Here is a 16,127-nt window from a genome sequence, read left to right as displayed (position 1 = left end):
TTAAGCCCAATGCTAGCAGAAGAAAGAAAATAATAAAGCTTGGAGCAGATGTAAATTAAATAGAGGGGAGAAAAAAATCAAAATTAAGAGTGGATATTTTGAAATGAAAATGACTTGATTTTTTTGAAATTTTTTTCTAAGAAAAAAAGGAGAAGACTCAAATAAATAAAATCAGAAATGAAAAAGACCTTACAACTGATGCCAGAGAATTGAAAAGGATCAGAAGGTATTACTGTGGACAATTAGATGCCAACAAATTGGATAACTGAGAAGAAATGGATGAATTCTTAAAATCATGAAACCTACAAAGGCTGAATCATGAAGAAATAGAAAACTTGAACAGACCACTAACAAACAAGGAGATTGCATCAGTAATCAAAAACCTCCTAATCGAGAAAAACCTAGGATCAGGTGACTTCACTGGTAAATTCCATCAAACATTTAAAAAAGAATTAATACAAATCATTTTTAAACTCTTCCAAAAAAAATGGAAGAGGGAATATTTGCAAACTTATTTTATAAGGCCAGCATTACCTTGAGACCAAAGTCATAAAAAGACACTACATGAAAAGAAAACCACAGTCCAATATCTCTGATGAACATAGATGCAAAATCTTCAACAAAATACTAGCAAACTGAATTCAATATCTCATTAAAAGAATCATACCCGACTGGGGGCGGTGGCTCACGCCTGTAGTCCCAGCACTTTGGGAGGCCGAGGCCGGTGGATCACCTGAGGTCAGAAGACCAGCCTGGCCAACATGGGGAAACCCTGTCTCTACTAAAAATACAAAAATAAGCTGGGCCTGGTGACACATGCCTGTATCCCAGCTACTCGGAAGGCTGAGGCAGGAGAATTGCTCGAACCTGGGAGGCGGAGGTTGCAGTGAGCCAAGATCGCACCACTGCACACCAGCCTGGGCGACAGAGCGAGACTCCGTCTCAAAGAAAAAAAAAAGAATCATACCCTATGACCAAGTGATATTTATCCCTAGGATGCAAGCATGATCGAACACATGCAAATCAATAAATGTGATAAACCATACTAACAGAAGAATAAAATCACATATTATGAAGGATGAAAATCACATTTTTATCTCAATAGATGCAGAAAAAGCATTTAACAAAATTCAATATCTTTTCGTGATAAAAAGTCTTATCAAGTTGGAAGGAATTTATCTCAACATAATAAGTGCTATATATGAAAAGCCCAAAACAAACATGATACTTAATGGTAAAAAAACTGAAAGCTTTTCCTCTGAAGTTAGGAACAAGACAAGGATGCCTACTCTTGCCACTTCTATTCAACATAGTACTAGAAGTCCTAGTCAGGGCAATTAGTCAAGAAAAAGAAATAAAAGACATCCAAGTCAGAAAGAGAGAAGTAAAATTATCTTTTCAGATGACATAATCTTATATGTAGTAAATGGTAAAGGCTTCACCAAAAATTGTTAGAACTAATAAGTGAAATCAGGAGAATTACAGGATGCAAGATCAACATATGAAATCAGTTACATTTCTATAAATTAACAGTGATTGTCTTAAAAAAATTTAGAAAACAACCCCATTAACAATAAGAATAAAATACTTAAGAATAAACTTAGCCAAGGAGGTAAAAGATTGTACATTGAAAACTATAAAATATTGATGAAAATATTAAAGAAGTCACAAATAAATGAAAAGATGTCCTATGTTCATGGATTGGAAGAATTAACATTACTAAAATGGCCATATTACCCAAAGCCATCTACAGATTCAATGTAATCCCTATCAAAATCCCAATGACAATTTTTTAAAAATAAAAAATCCAAAAAAATCATATATAGAACCACAAAATCATACATCATATATAGACCTCAAATCATATATAGACCTCAAATAGCCAAAGCAATCTTGAGAAAGAAGAACAAAGCTGGAGACAACATCCTTCCTGATTCTAAAATACATTACAAAACTACAGTAATTAAAACAGTGTAACACTAGTATAAAAGCAGACGTAAGTTCAATGGAGCAGAATAGAGAGCCCAGAAATAAACCCACATGTATGGCATCAACTTATCTTTGATTAGGGTGCCAAGAATGTGCAAGGGGGAAAGGATAGTTTCTTCAACAAATGGTGCTGGGAAAATGGATATCCACATGTAAAATAATAAATTTGGACCCTTATCTTACACTGTACCCAAAAATAAACTCGAATTAAATATTTAAATGTAAGACCTGAAACTGTAAAACTCCTAGAAGAAAACATAGGGAAAAAGTTTTCTGATATTGGTCTTGGCAATGATTTCTTAGCTATGACTCCAAAAACACAAACAACAAAAGCAAAAATAGGCAAGTGGGACTATATCAAACCTGAAAGCTTCTGCACAGCAAAGGAAACAACAGACTGGAAAGGCAATCTATGGATGGGAGAAAATATTTGCAAAACACATATCTGATAAGGATTCATATTCAAAATCCATAAGGAACTCCTATAACTTAATGGCAAAAAACCCCAAACAAACCAAAACCCAAAACCAAATAACTGGATTAAAAATTGGACAAAAGAACTAAATAGACATATTTCCACAGAAGACATACAAATGGCTAACAGGTATGTGAAAGGATGCTCACTATTACTGATTATCTGGGACTACAAATCAAAACCACAATCAAATATCACTTTATACCTGTTAGGATAGCTGTTACATAAAAAACACACAAAAAATAACAAGTGTTGGCAACAATGTGGAGACAAGGGAACTCTTGTACATTTTTGGTGGGAATGTAAATTGGTGCAGCTGCTATAGAAAGTAGTATGGAAGTTCCACAAAAAAATTAAAATAGGACTACCATACGACCAAAAAGTTCCACACCTTGGATGAGAATTTGAATTAGCCATTATCAGATTGGTGGTTTCCAAAAGAGAAGCTAATTAATTCTTATCCAAAATAATTAAAATCAGTCTCTCAAAGAGATATCTGCACTCTCATGTTCATTGAAGCATTATTCATAATAACCAAAATATGGAAGTAACCTAAATGTCCATTGAGAGATGAACAGATAAATATAATGTGGTATATACATACATGAAATACTATTCAGCCTTTAAAAAGAACATCCTGTAATATGTGACAAATGGATGAGCCTGGAGGACCTTATTCTAAGTGAGATAAGCCAGGAACATAAGGACAAATACTGCATTATTCAACTTATATGAAATATCTAAAATATTCAAAACCATAGAAATAGAGAGTGGAGTAGTGGGTTGCCAGGAGCTAGGAGAAGGGAGGAATGGGGGATTGCTGTTCAAGGAGTATGCAGTTTCAGTAACAGAAGACAAATAAGTTCTGCAGATCTGCCGTACAACATTGTGCTTATAGTTAACAATGTTATATTGTGCACTTAAACATTTATTAACAGGGCAGATCTAAAGTTAAGTGTTCTTACTATAATAAAAAGACTAATGCATTGAAAAGAATTGTTAGTTTATGTTTTTGTATAGATTATGTGTAAAGATGTAATTCTGTGACATCAACAACTGAAAGAGGTGGGGACTGAGCTGTAAAGGAGCAGAGTTTTTGTATGTTATTGAAGTTAAGCTGTATAAATTCAAATTAGAGTATTATAACTTTAGAATGTTAAATGTAATCTCCATGGTAACCACAGAGAAAGTAGCTATAGAATATACACAAAAGGAAATGAGAAAGAAATGTAAATGCTTCACTATAAAAAAAACAACTAAATACATACGAAGAAAGTAATGCAGGAAATGAAGGACAAAAAGAAGCTATAAGGTATGTAGAAAACAAATAGCAAAATGACAGCAGTAAATATACATACAATGGGATATTATTCTGCCTTAAAAAGGAAAGGAAGGCAAATCTGACATACCACAGCATAAATGAACCTGGAAGACATTATGCTGAGTGAACTAAGCCAGTCACAATAAGACAAATACTGCATGATTCCACTTACATAAAATATTTAGAGCAATCAAAATTGCAGAGACAGGGAGCTGAGGCAGGAGGATCACTTGAAGGCTGGGAGTTTGAGACCAGCCTGGGCAACATAGCATGACCCATCTCTTAAAAAAATTAGCTTGGTGTGGTAGTGTGTGCTTGTAGTCCCAGCTACTTGCGAGGCTGAGGTGAGAGGATTGCTTGAACCTAAGAGTTCAAGGATAATGCGCCATTGTATTCCAGCCTGGGTGATAGAGCAAGACCTTCTTTTTTATTTTATTTTTTTTTCTTTTATTATTATTATTATTATTATTATTATTATCATTATTATACTTTAGGTTTTATGGTACATGTGCGCAATGTGCAGGTAAGTTACATATGTATACATGTGCCATGCTGGTGCGCTGCACCCACCAACTTGTCATCTAGCATTAGGTATATCTCCCAATGCTATCCCTCCCCCCTCCCCTCACCCCACAACAGTCCCCAAAGTGTGATGTTCCCCTTCCTGTGTCCATGTGTTCTCATTGTTCAATTCCCACCTATGAGTGAGAATATGCGGTGTTTGGTTTTTTGTTCTTGCGATAGTTTACTGAGAATGATGATTTCCAGTTTCATCCATGTCCCTACAAAGGACGTGAACTCATCATTTTTTATGGCTGCATAGTATTCCATGGTGTATATGTGCCACATTTTCTTAATCCAGTCTATCATTGTTGGACATTTGGGTTGGTTCCAAGTCTTTGCTATTGTGAATAATGCCGCAATAAACATACGTGTGCATGTGTCTTTATAGCAGCATGATTTATAGTCCTTTGGGTATATACCCAGTAATGGGATGGCTGGGTCGAATGGAATTTCTAGTTCTAGATCCCTGAGGAATCGCCACACTGACTTCCACAAGGGTTGAACTAGTTTACAGTCCCACCAACAGTGTAAAAGTGTTCCTATTTCTCCACATCCTCTCCAGCACCTGTTGTTTCCTGACTTTTTAATGATTGCCATTCTAACTGGTGTGAGATGGTATCTCATTGTGGTTTTGATTTGCATTTCAAGCAAGACCTTCTTAAAAAAAATTGTAGAGACAGAAAGTAGAATGGTGGTTGCCAGGGACTGGGAGGAGGGAGGAATGAGGAGTTATTGTTTAATGGGTACAGAGTTTCAGTTCTGCAAATGAAAAGAGTTCTAGAGATGGACAGTGGTGATGGTTGTGCAACATTATGAATGTATTTAATACTACCGAACTATAGATGTAAAAATAGTCAAGTCAGTATATTTTATGTTATGTATATTTACTACAAGAAAAAATTGTGAAAAAATTGCAAATCCGAGAATGTTGCTCTTTATTGAAACTCTTCAACAGCTTTCCACTGTTCTTAGGATGTAAGCTTAATTGGCTACCATGACCCCTGGAGCCCTTCAGAATCTGGCCCTGCTTCTTCTGCAACCTTATCTGCTCCTCGCTGACCCTCACTCTCTGGACTTCTTTACTGTTTTTTAACACAACAGGCTCATTTCCGCCCCAGGGCATTGGTACTTGCTGTTTCCACTACTGGAATGCTCTGTATTTAGGTTTTCACTTGATTTGCTCATTGTAGTCATTTGGATCTTATTTCAGACTTGATCATCTTGTCAAGTAGGCCCTTTTTCATAGCAGTTACTTGAAATTATATCAGGCATTTATTTATTTTCGTATTTACATCTGTTTCCCTCTTAAAAGACATAAGCTCTACAAAAGAAACTGGCTTGTCTCCTTATTCACAGTTTCCCTGCCCCTAAAGCATTATTGATATTTAATATTTGTTGAATGAATAAATACTTTCATATAATGGCATTTATAAGAATGTCTTTCTTTTGGTTTCAAAACTGAATAACAACTGGACTAGGTCTGTCTTTCCATTTAAAATGGGCTCTGAAGCTCTACGAGGTTCTAAACATGGATATGAGCTTCAGGAGGATCTGTGAACCTTTTGTAATTGTTATACCAGAGTATTGCACAAGTGTGTATTCATTTTTGTTGTAGTTTATAGCTTTCATCATCTACTTGATAGAGCTCATGTCTAAGAGCTTAAAAACCACTAGTTATTTTTCTGTCATTTTCTAGCATTTGTATTTGCAGAAGAGATGATTTACTTCCTCTGTGGGTAACCAGGTTATCAGATTGGTGTTTTCCAAAGAAAAGGTAAGAGCAGTCTGCTTTCATTGTCTGCTTGGTGCTAGTACAGTCTCCCTCCCAGTTCTATGCCTGCAGCCTAGTTGATGTCTCAGTAACTAAAACACTTCCCACTGTCTGGCAGACACTCATCTAGTGCAATGATTTTAAATTGCTTATTCTTTTTTGTCAAGAAGTCTATTTCATATATGAAAAATTATGCATAAGCTTGTTATTGCAAATAGGAAAAAGTGGACTCGCCCTGACTGAGTTTCGGAGATGTGCTGAGCCCATTCTTTGACCTGTTCTTTCTCCCTGTAGTGGGAGATATTTTTGGGGAATCTCAGGGAACATAGCAGCATGTTTAAAAAACACTGATTCTGGCCCAGCAGGGTGGCTTACGCCTGTAATCCCAGCACTTTGGGAGGCCAAGGCAGGTGGATCACTTGAGTTCAGGAGTTCAAGACCAGCCTGGGCAATATAGCAAAATTCTGTTTCTACAAAAAATGCAAAAATCAGCTGGGCATTTTGGCGTGTGCCTGTAGTCCCAGCTACTTGGGAGGTTCAGGTAGTAGGATGGCTTGAGTACAGGAGGCGGATGTTACAAGTGAGCCTAGATTGCACCACTGCACTCCAGCCTGGGCAACAGAGACAGACTCTGTCAAAAAAAAAAAAAAAAAAAAAAAAAAAAAAAGGAAAAACACTGATTCTGCAGGGATGAAATTGGTTCTTCTCTCTTACCACTTGCTCCCCACCCCCAAACTGGTCATGATCTTTTCAGGTGACACAGGGGAAAAGAGTCTACACTGCTCCCAGCACCCTACCATCCCTGTTTCTACCTAGACCCTGTCATGTGTAGGGACCCTACCTCTTGGAATGCAAGGGGTTTCCATGTTCCCCTTCGTCTTTCTCTTCTATTTACTTCTGAGTAATGCAGTCTTGGTTTCTAAATGGATATAGGTTAAAAGGTGCCATTGAGGGTATAAAGGCAAGATCCAAACCCTACCTGCGTCAAAGCATCCTGCAGAGCCTGGGGGTGGTTGTTGTTTCCTGACACTCTGCTTCTCTGGGTCAAGGAAGACAGAGGGGGAAGGAATGCACAGTCTTTTCTCAGCCTCCCTATGCAGAAAAGGGTTAGCAGAGTAGAACTAAACTGCTGTCCTTGAAAAGGCCTGCTTCAAAGGGTGGCCCTTGGCTCTCATCTGGGAGCTTAGATTCCCACTATGAACTGATAAGAGTGGCTCACTGTGCCCATTTAACTGTTTTTACACACAATGTGGTTTACGCCGAACACCTCCTTTCCTTCTGAGAGTTTACAGTTTGGGTATGTGCCAGGCCTGAGGTTGCATCTGGGGACATCCCCCAGTAAAAGCCTTGGTCATTGAGTCTAACAAGCTTCCCTGGTTGGCTGCATTTCATACATGTTGTGATGACTTGTTGCTGGGGAAATTAAACATGCCCAGTGTATTTCCACTGGGTGAGAAATCTTGGAAGCCTGTGCCTGCTTTCCCTCTTGCTTCACCCCAGGGGCCTTTTGACTTTGCTGAATGTGCTTGGTACCATTTTGTTGTTATAGATCATACCTCTGCCTACAACTATATGCTGAGTCTTTTGAGTCTTCCTAGTGAATTGTCAAATCTAGGAGAGGTTTTAGGACCTCCTGACATATTGCCACTTTCAGACTAGCATGGCTCTTGGTTTCAAAGGGCAGTGTTTAAACCACCAGCCAGTTTTCTCAAGCAAGCTCCATAGGCCTTGAAGCTGGTGGGCATGCTCCCAGATTCTGGCAAAAAGTTGCTAACTTGTTTTCTGCCTCTGTGGTTATGTAATTTAGTTTTTAATTTTTATGTTTTTCTGATGTCTCCATATGTATTTTAGCAGAAAGGAAAGATTGTATCAGGGACTCATAGCATTAACACTGTTGAAATCACAATTTTGGGCATCTCACACTTTAAAATTTTGAGAGATGAGAGAATTTGGCTTATTCTGGTTTCTATTTTGTTTTTATTTCTCATAGTGGGTTGAATAGTCTAAGTTCTAACCTCCAGTACCTGGGACGGTGATCTTATTTGAAATCAGGGTCTTTGAAGATATTATTAAGTTAAGGCTCTTGGGATTAAATCAACCTGGATTTAGGGTGAGCTCTAAATTCAATGATAGAGGGTTATTTAGACACATAGAAAGGGAAAGTCTGGATGAATGTAGAGGCAGAGATCGAAGTGATATGTTTACAAGCCAAGGTATACTAGGATTTGCCAGTAGCCACCAAAAGCTAGGAGAGAAGTGTGAAAGAATTCTCCTTCAGAGCGTCCAGGAGGAACCACAACTGCCAGCACCTTGATTTTGGACTTCTGACCTCCAGAACTATGACAGAATATATTTCTATTGTTTTAAGCCACCTAGTTTATGGTATTTTGTTATGGCAGCCTTAGGAAACAAATACTATTCTTGATGTTTGGAATAATCCCTGGGAGAGGCGAGTGAGGAGGGAAGCCCTGACTTGCAGGAAAGGAGATCTGAGCAAAGTTTGAGAAGATGTAAGCCACTTTCGAAAAATGTACAAATGAGCCCCATGTGGTGATTAAACCCCTCAAGATGTAGTTTTCATCTTATTCTAAACTGCTTGATCTTGAATGCCAGATGTTCTGGGTGCTCCAGGCCTCTCCTCCATCATTGCATTTTGTTTGGGCTCAGAGACCCTGCAACTCTGGTCTACCTGGGGCATCTGACTTTGATTTCAACTCAGACTCTAAGAACATTAGAGAACTCCAAGAAAGGGCATAGCTGCTTGAGCAGCAGGAAGAGCTTATTCCAACCCCCTATTACGTGGCTCCACCTCCCACCACAGACAGGCTCCTCAGGTATGCATTTTTGACATCTAAGCTCTTAAGGCAGAAGTCCATCTGTTGGAGTGTGATAGCGGCCAGGAGATAGGGAAGACCCTCTTTACCCCATGACTCATGGGCTTTTACTTCTCAGTGAATGCTCTGCAGGCCTGAGGGTCACCCAGTATAGAAAACAATGGGTGCAATGACAGGTGCCTGTTTCAGACCCATTCTAGATGCCTGGCCTTTACATAGTCTCTAAAAGTGGCCTTCTTAGAGAAGGCATGGAACTGCAGGGTCAGGCCTGCTTGACATCTCCCAGATGCTTGAGAAATGCCTGACTTGGCATGGAGACTTCATTGTTTTATCCCTCTGTTTCTTGATGTTGTGGATGTTGGTTAAGAATCAGCAATTAGTTCTTTTCTTAGCTGTCACAAAGGCAAGGTGACCATTAGCAATTGATCAGTGACTCCTTCATATCTTATTGGAAATCCTCTGACCCGTGAACTCTGAAATTCTTTTGTCCTTCCTCATATTGGCCCAAAGACTTCCCTTGCCTTGTTTTGATGTTTGCTCCATCAAGAATATCTGGCTATTCTGGCCCCTGTCTCCATATTCATTTTCCTGAATGGGATTCTTTAAACCTGTGGCAGGGACTTTTTGTTCTCTCCCCAATATCCATTCTCCTTCCATTCCTTATCAGAATTCCTGTAGGCCATTTGTTTTTGGAAGGCAGCCAAATGCTTAGCTGAAACAACTCTATTTCCCAGTTTTCTTTGCTGGGAAAGGAGTGGCCAATGAAATATAAACAGAAGGCATTGGTTGGAACTTCTGAGGAAGCCTTGTTAACGAGACTGGTGCCATTTCAGCCCTGCCTACCACTCTTCTTCAGCCTTGGAGCACAGCACTGTACATGCAGCCATCTTGGGCCATGATGCCATCCTTGAGGATGCAAACCACGCACTAAGGATGATGGCATGGAGAGTTGAAGAAGGCTGGTCCCCAAAGACCCTGGGGTTTCCTTTCCAGTCCTGGATCATCAACCTCTGAATTTCTTTTTCTTCAGTGAAAAATATCTTCTTTATGCACCATTATTTAAGGTTTCTAAGATATGCAGCAAACCTTAGTCCTGATGGGCTAACCCTCCTCTTTCTCTAGATTGGAATATTTTGATTATATTTGTCTTTTCTCCATTTATATTTGCCTAACACAGAGAAATTCACTTAATAATCATACAATAGGTAATTAACATTCCACCAATATTATCACATATATGATTGCATCTAATGTATTCCACAATTCTAGTTAATAATTATGTACCAAAATAGGACACAAATAAAATAAACAGCAAGGCACATTGCATGTGTGTGATTCCTAAGATAATTGTATCCCATTATATTTAGTTTTTAAGTTTCTTATTTGAAAATTTCATTTAATGAAGAAGATGTATGATGTTGGAATGCTACCTATGTCACCATCTGGCTCCCCATAGCTGCCTGTCAGTACTAAAAGCTCAAAGTGGAGCCATATGGGCCATTTCTAAAATAAGTTTTTGCCTTTTAGACAGAACGGTGGCTCAACTTTGAGGCTCGATTTTTGTGGATCACAGGATAAAGGATCAATTATCACCTATAAGCTTTTCTGCACAATTTATATAAATAAAAGATTATTACTGCCAAATATATCTGGTCTTTATGACTTACAAATGGAAATGGAAAGAATTGGGGAACCATAACTTGAAAGATGGCTTCACAGATTCACAGAATAAAAATTACGTGTTTTTTTTTTTTTTTTTTTGAGACAGGAATTTCACTCTTGTTGCCCAGGCTGGAGTGTAGTGGCGCAATCTCGGCTCACCACAACCTTCACCTCCCGGGTTCAAGTGATTCTCCTGCCTCAGCCTCCCAAGTAGCTGGGATTACAGGCACCCACCACCAGCCACCACGCCCAACTAAGTTTCACATTTTTAATAGAGACAGGGTTTCACCATGTTGGCCAGGCTGGTCTCGAACTCTCGACCTCAGGTGATCCGCCCTCCTCAGCCTCCTAAAGTGCTGGGATTACGGGCGTGAGCCACAGCGCCCGACCTTTTTTTTTTTTTTTTCTTTTTGAGATGGAGTCTCACTCTGTCGCCAGATTGGAGTGCAGTGGTGTGATGTCTGCTCACTGCAACCTATGCATCCCGGGTTCAAGTGGTTCTCCTACCTCAGCCTCCCGAGTAGCCAGGACTACAGGCACGTGCCACCACACCCAACTAATTTTTGTATTTTTAGTGGAGATGGGGTTTCACCATGTTGGCCAGGGTGGTCTTGATCTCTTGACCTCATGTTCCGCCCGCCTCGGCTTCCCGAAGTGCTGGGATTACAGGCGTGAGCCACCACGCCTGGCCTATGCTTCTTTTTATTAACCTTTGTTTTAAAAGAACTCTTGTGTTAATTAACTGGAAATTAAAAACTGAAAGTGGGGATTTACTTCTTTTTCATTTTCCCTATCTCCATTCTCTAACTGATTATTCATCTTTAGTGAGACATAGCATCCAAAAGCCGCCATCCGTAATTTATAGTACTTTTTGCAGAGTGATTTCTGTCACATTAGTAGAAATGTGTCAACAGTTGCTTCTCCACAAGAGGGATTTTTAAAGGTTGTTTGTTTATTTGCTGAAGCATTAAAAGATAAACGAAAACTCAAAGAAAATTACACACAAAAAATTACGGGGAAAAAAATCTTTAATTTCCCTAATTTGGAAAGTTTCTAAAATAAATCACCTTTCACTAATTATAATTCAATAAAAATTAAACTGCGAATGTGCCCCCAAACATAAAGAAAACGTGAAGGGAACATGTTTACAATGAATCAGTTTCAAGGTAGTATCAGTTTTAGATTTTCCCCTTGAACAGAGATGGCAGCTATTAGAAAGAGTGTGTTTGTGTGGCTAGTTCCCTGAAGAGCCCATCAACTTACTAAGCACTCACACATTCCCACACTTCTCTTTTTGTTTGGCACAAGAAATCCATGCAGATGGTAAGTGGAAATTAGCTACGAAGGGGAGATAAAAGGTCCATAGTTTGAGATGCATTTCCCCTGAAAATAATGGGCCATCACCCATCATATGTTTCTTTTCTTCTCTTGAATGGGACAAACTTCAAAGTGACACGAACAACTTTTCAAGAATGCAATGCCTCTGAGGCTAACATAAAAGGCTTCTTTTTCAGGAAGCCATGATGTTTGTGTGTCTCTGCCCTTCCATGACTCCATGTTCCATCTGTTCAGCCTGGGTGCCTTCAAACCCTCCAGCAGTCACTGCGTTCTGGGTGTTCATCTTGTTGCTGGTGTATCGTCAGATTTAGGGCCTTAACAATTCTTTGTGTCTCCTCCAGCTGGGCAGATTGCATTAGGGGGTGGAGCCCCAGGCATGAACTGTCTGTCTCTGCAGTGCCCCAGTTATGCATGTTGTGTTCCTCTAGAGTGAGTTTCAGCAAAGACAAGTGTGTCTCTTTTTGCTTGTGTCATGGACAAATGGCTGCTTTCAGGGGGGTATTCTTCAGTAATCTGTTTCTTCACTCTGTGCTTGGACTCTATAGCCAGGTGCTAAACCTAGCCTTGAAAACTGAGGAATATCTGCTCTTAATCCTGACCTGTGAGAATCACTGGTGGTAGCATAAAGGCCTTGGTGCCCTATGAAGCAACTAAACTTTCCTTTGTATTTCAAAGATGACTCATTTGATGTAGTTGTTGGCTTAAGTTTCAAATGACATGTGATGTTTAAAATGCTTTCCCCCCTGGGGTGAGCATGCTGGTCCCTGAATAGTTTTTGCTTTTGTACTCAGAGACTGAAGGAAATGGTTTCGTTTTGAGCCTGTGCTTTAGTCTCCCCAGTCCAGCCTCTGCACCTAGGTAGGAGTTGGGGGGATTGGGGGAGGGAACTAAAGAAGCCCACAGGAATGGAATATGTTAGAAATCTCTAGCACGATTTCTGGAGATGCAAAATAGACACATGTGAAATGATTTGGAAGGAAGCAATGAATTCCAAAATGTAAGCATTAAGTGCAGAAAAATCAACTTTCAACCATAGCGTTTACTGTGGTAGCAGGGAAAAATGTAGAGGAAGTGGAGCTTGAAAAGCAAGAGAAGATGCGGGATGGTATTTATGGAGTGGAGACTAGCATAAGCAAAGTTCAGAGGCAAGGGAGTGTCAGCATTGGTTTGACATCAGACAGCATTGCCATGGATTGTGGTGGGAGGTGACACAGAGATATTCCATAACAGGGAGAGGGAGGCCAGATGCCTTTGGGAAGAGGGTACTTCTTTAGGTAGCAGGCGAAATGTCCTAAGAGAGAGAAGAGAAGAACAGAACAGTACAAAGGGGAAAAGATGGTATTGCAAGGAGTTCGGGCCATGTGACCTGAGGGTTTCACGGTAAGAGGCAGGGTGCACATAGCTGACTGAAGGGGGTAGCATTCTAAGTAAGGCATGACCTAGGCCATCCAAAAGCACCTCTTCAGATTACAGCAAAGAAAGTGCTTTACAGCACTGAGGAGCCTCATTGGAGATAATCTTCTCCCACCTCTAACACCCCAGGCATCATAATAAGTGGCATCAAAAATGCCATCAGCTTCCTGAGCCAGCCATTGAATTAATGTTGCATTAGGTTATTTCAACTTATTACTATAAATTTGTATAAGAGTTCACATTCAATATTTCATGTATTCTCAGAAATCTAGGTAGGGAGAAGTTATTACTAAACAATGATCTGAGGAAATTAAATCACTGTGGTCACTCAACTAATAAATGAGGGGTTAAGTCTGGAGCCTGATCCTTGTGACTCTAAACCAGTGACCCAGGAGGCCAGGTAAACAGGATAGTTTTGAGGCAAGAGGCGTTTTCAAGTATAGGCTCTCCACAAGTGTATATATTCATTCTGTTTGCTAAATATTTCCATTTCTCTTTCCTGTCAGGCACATGGCATGATTCCACTTCTTGGCTCCCATGTGAGTACTTCTGGCCAATGAGTTGTGAGCAGATGTGTGTCACCCCTAGGTGAAAGTGACTGCCTGCCAGCATGAGATCCTCCTGAGCTCTCTTGCTTTCTGCCCCAGTGACTGTCAGGCTCCAGATACTGTCTGCCTGATCAGCTTTAGGTCCCAGAGTATGTAGACAAGGAGCAGAACTCCTAACCAACCCATAATGAGCATGTATCATGAGGGAGAAACGAACCTTTGCCGTTCTATGCCACTAAATTGCTTACCGCAGGAGAACATAGCCTGCCCTGGCTGAGATACCAAGTGTGAGGTATTGACAGCCTAGGCAAATAATGGAGGCAGAGGAAATGGGAAGCAAGAGATAAAGACTAAGGAGGAACATGTAGAACTTCATAAATGATGGAATATGATTATGTAGGAGAAGCAGGCTTTGAAGACAATGCCAAAGTTTCCAGTCCAGATACAGGAAGAATGGAGGTGATTTTGGTTTGACGATAATAAACTTAGCATTTCTTTACTTAAAAAAAATGAAAGTAGCTCCTGACCAGATTTTAAAAGCAAAATATACTAATCATAAAGATTCAAGAAATGCCAAAAATTATAAAGAAAAAAATTAAAAATTGACATGATTTAACATACCTCAATAATGATTGTTTGCATTTTGGCTCACATACACAGACATGCTTGTTTATATATGCTTATAAACATATTTGGAAAAATTATAAACTATTTGACATGTACATGAAATGGATGTACATATGAGGCATTCATTAAAAAAAAATTACTGACTACCTACCACTAAACAGGCAGTAGATTAGGTGCTGGAGTGTAAATGTTAGTGAATGAGTTACCATTTATTTCCTCAGGGAGCTTATGGACCAGTAAGGAAACTTCTCATCTATAAGGGGGCAATTGGAAATATGGAATTGGAGTTCATTGTGGTGCAGATTTGGGAATTTCAGGCCACAAACAGCAGTTATGGCCCAGGAATGACTGATTTTCCAGAGGGAAAAGAAGACAAGTAAAGAGATGAAGGCTTCTTCCAGGAACCTGAGCTACTTCATTGTCTACAGAGATGCCCCACCCCACACCCCTCAGTCACTCATGTCTGGATACATTGTACCTTGTCAACATCAATAATGGACATACCTCTGATATTTGAACTCTGAATCTCACTCTGTGACCACGACTTTGTATCTTTCTAAGTCTTTAATCTTCAACCTCACAGAACTCTTTGTACCCTAAAATATAGTATTTTCACCTGGTCTGTCATCCCGTTTTGTGCGTTCGTTTTTTTTCCTTACCAAGACTGGTTCCCATGGTGATCCCATGAATGACTTTATCAGTAATAACCACAACTCGCGTATATTTCCCCTTTCTAACATGCTTGTCCAGCAACTACTTCGATCCATTCTACAATCCACCTTCACTGTCTCCCTAGACTGAGGAGAAAGCATGAGAGTGTAAATTTAAGGTTTCCAGTTTGAGCTGGGGGCTGAGAACCTCATTTGCTTGCTCATTTAATGAGCATATACTGAGTGTTGACTGTGTCAGGCACTGAGCTAGACACTATGATATGTTGGTGAACAAACCACACAAGAACTCCTGCCTTTGTGGGTTCATATTCTAGAGGGGACAGATATACAATAAACAAAAAAGTAAAATATACAGTATATAAGATGGTGAACATGGCATGGGAAGAGTGGGGTGGGAAAGGGTACAGGGAGGGCTGGAGAATAAATAGAAATTTCAAAGCTGGTTCACTGAGGAGGAGTTGAGTGAAGACTTGAAAAGGGGAGTACACTATGCAGGTAATCTGGAGGAAGAGAACAGGCAAGGGGAACATTAAATGCAGTGGTCTTGAGGCAGGGGAATGCCTGAAATATTTGAAGAGTAGCAACTTTGGAATGGAGTGAGAGGTGGCTAAGAGCAGGAGATGAGGTCACAGAGGTAACGAAAGTCATTTTGTTTTGGACCTTGTCAGCCATTGTAAGGAACTGTGGTTCTACTCTGAGATGCAAAGTCATTTGGAGGATTTTGAGCAGAAGTGTGATATGATCCAACTTATTTTTTAAAAGGATTGTTTGGGTTGCTATGTTGAAAATAGTATTGGGAGGAAGCGGCAGAGGTTTGAAACAGAGAGACCAATTACAGGGTCATTGCAATAATCCAGGATAATGTTTTTGACTAGTACAGCTGGGGTGAAGGTAGTGAGAATTTTTTTAACTGT

The 16,127-nt window shown here is 39.7% G+C and overlaps 1 long non-coding RNA gene across 3 annotated transcripts in view; it reads left to right on the top strand.

Moving 5' to 3' along the window:
• The window catches only part of LOC129060359 (uncharacterized), a 165,040-nt gene extending 149,872 nt beyond the window's left edge, over window positions 1-15,168 (top strand). For 2 of the 3 annotated variants that reach the window (XR_008526985.1, XR_008526984.2), the window contains 2 exons: window positions 13,874-13,906; window positions 14,764-15,168. This is a non-coding gene — a long non-coding RNA (uncharacterized LOC129060359). Of the gene's footprint in view, window positions 1-3,644; window positions 3,777-13,873; window positions 13,907-14,763 lie in introns of those variants that run through there. The other variant, XR_008526986.1, reaches the window with a different exon arrangement.
• The last annotated feature ends 959 nt before the right edge of the window (window positions 15,169-16,127 follow it).

This window comes from Pongo abelii, chromosome 6, assembly GCF_028885655.2.
Source record: "Pongo abelii isolate AG06213 chromosome 6, NHGRI_mPonAbe1-v2.0_pri, whole genome shotgun sequence".
Taxonomy (NCBI): Eukaryota; Metazoa; Chordata; class Mammalia; order Primates; family Hominidae; genus Pongo; species Pongo abelii.
This window is presented reverse-complemented; position numbering and strand designations above follow the sequence as displayed.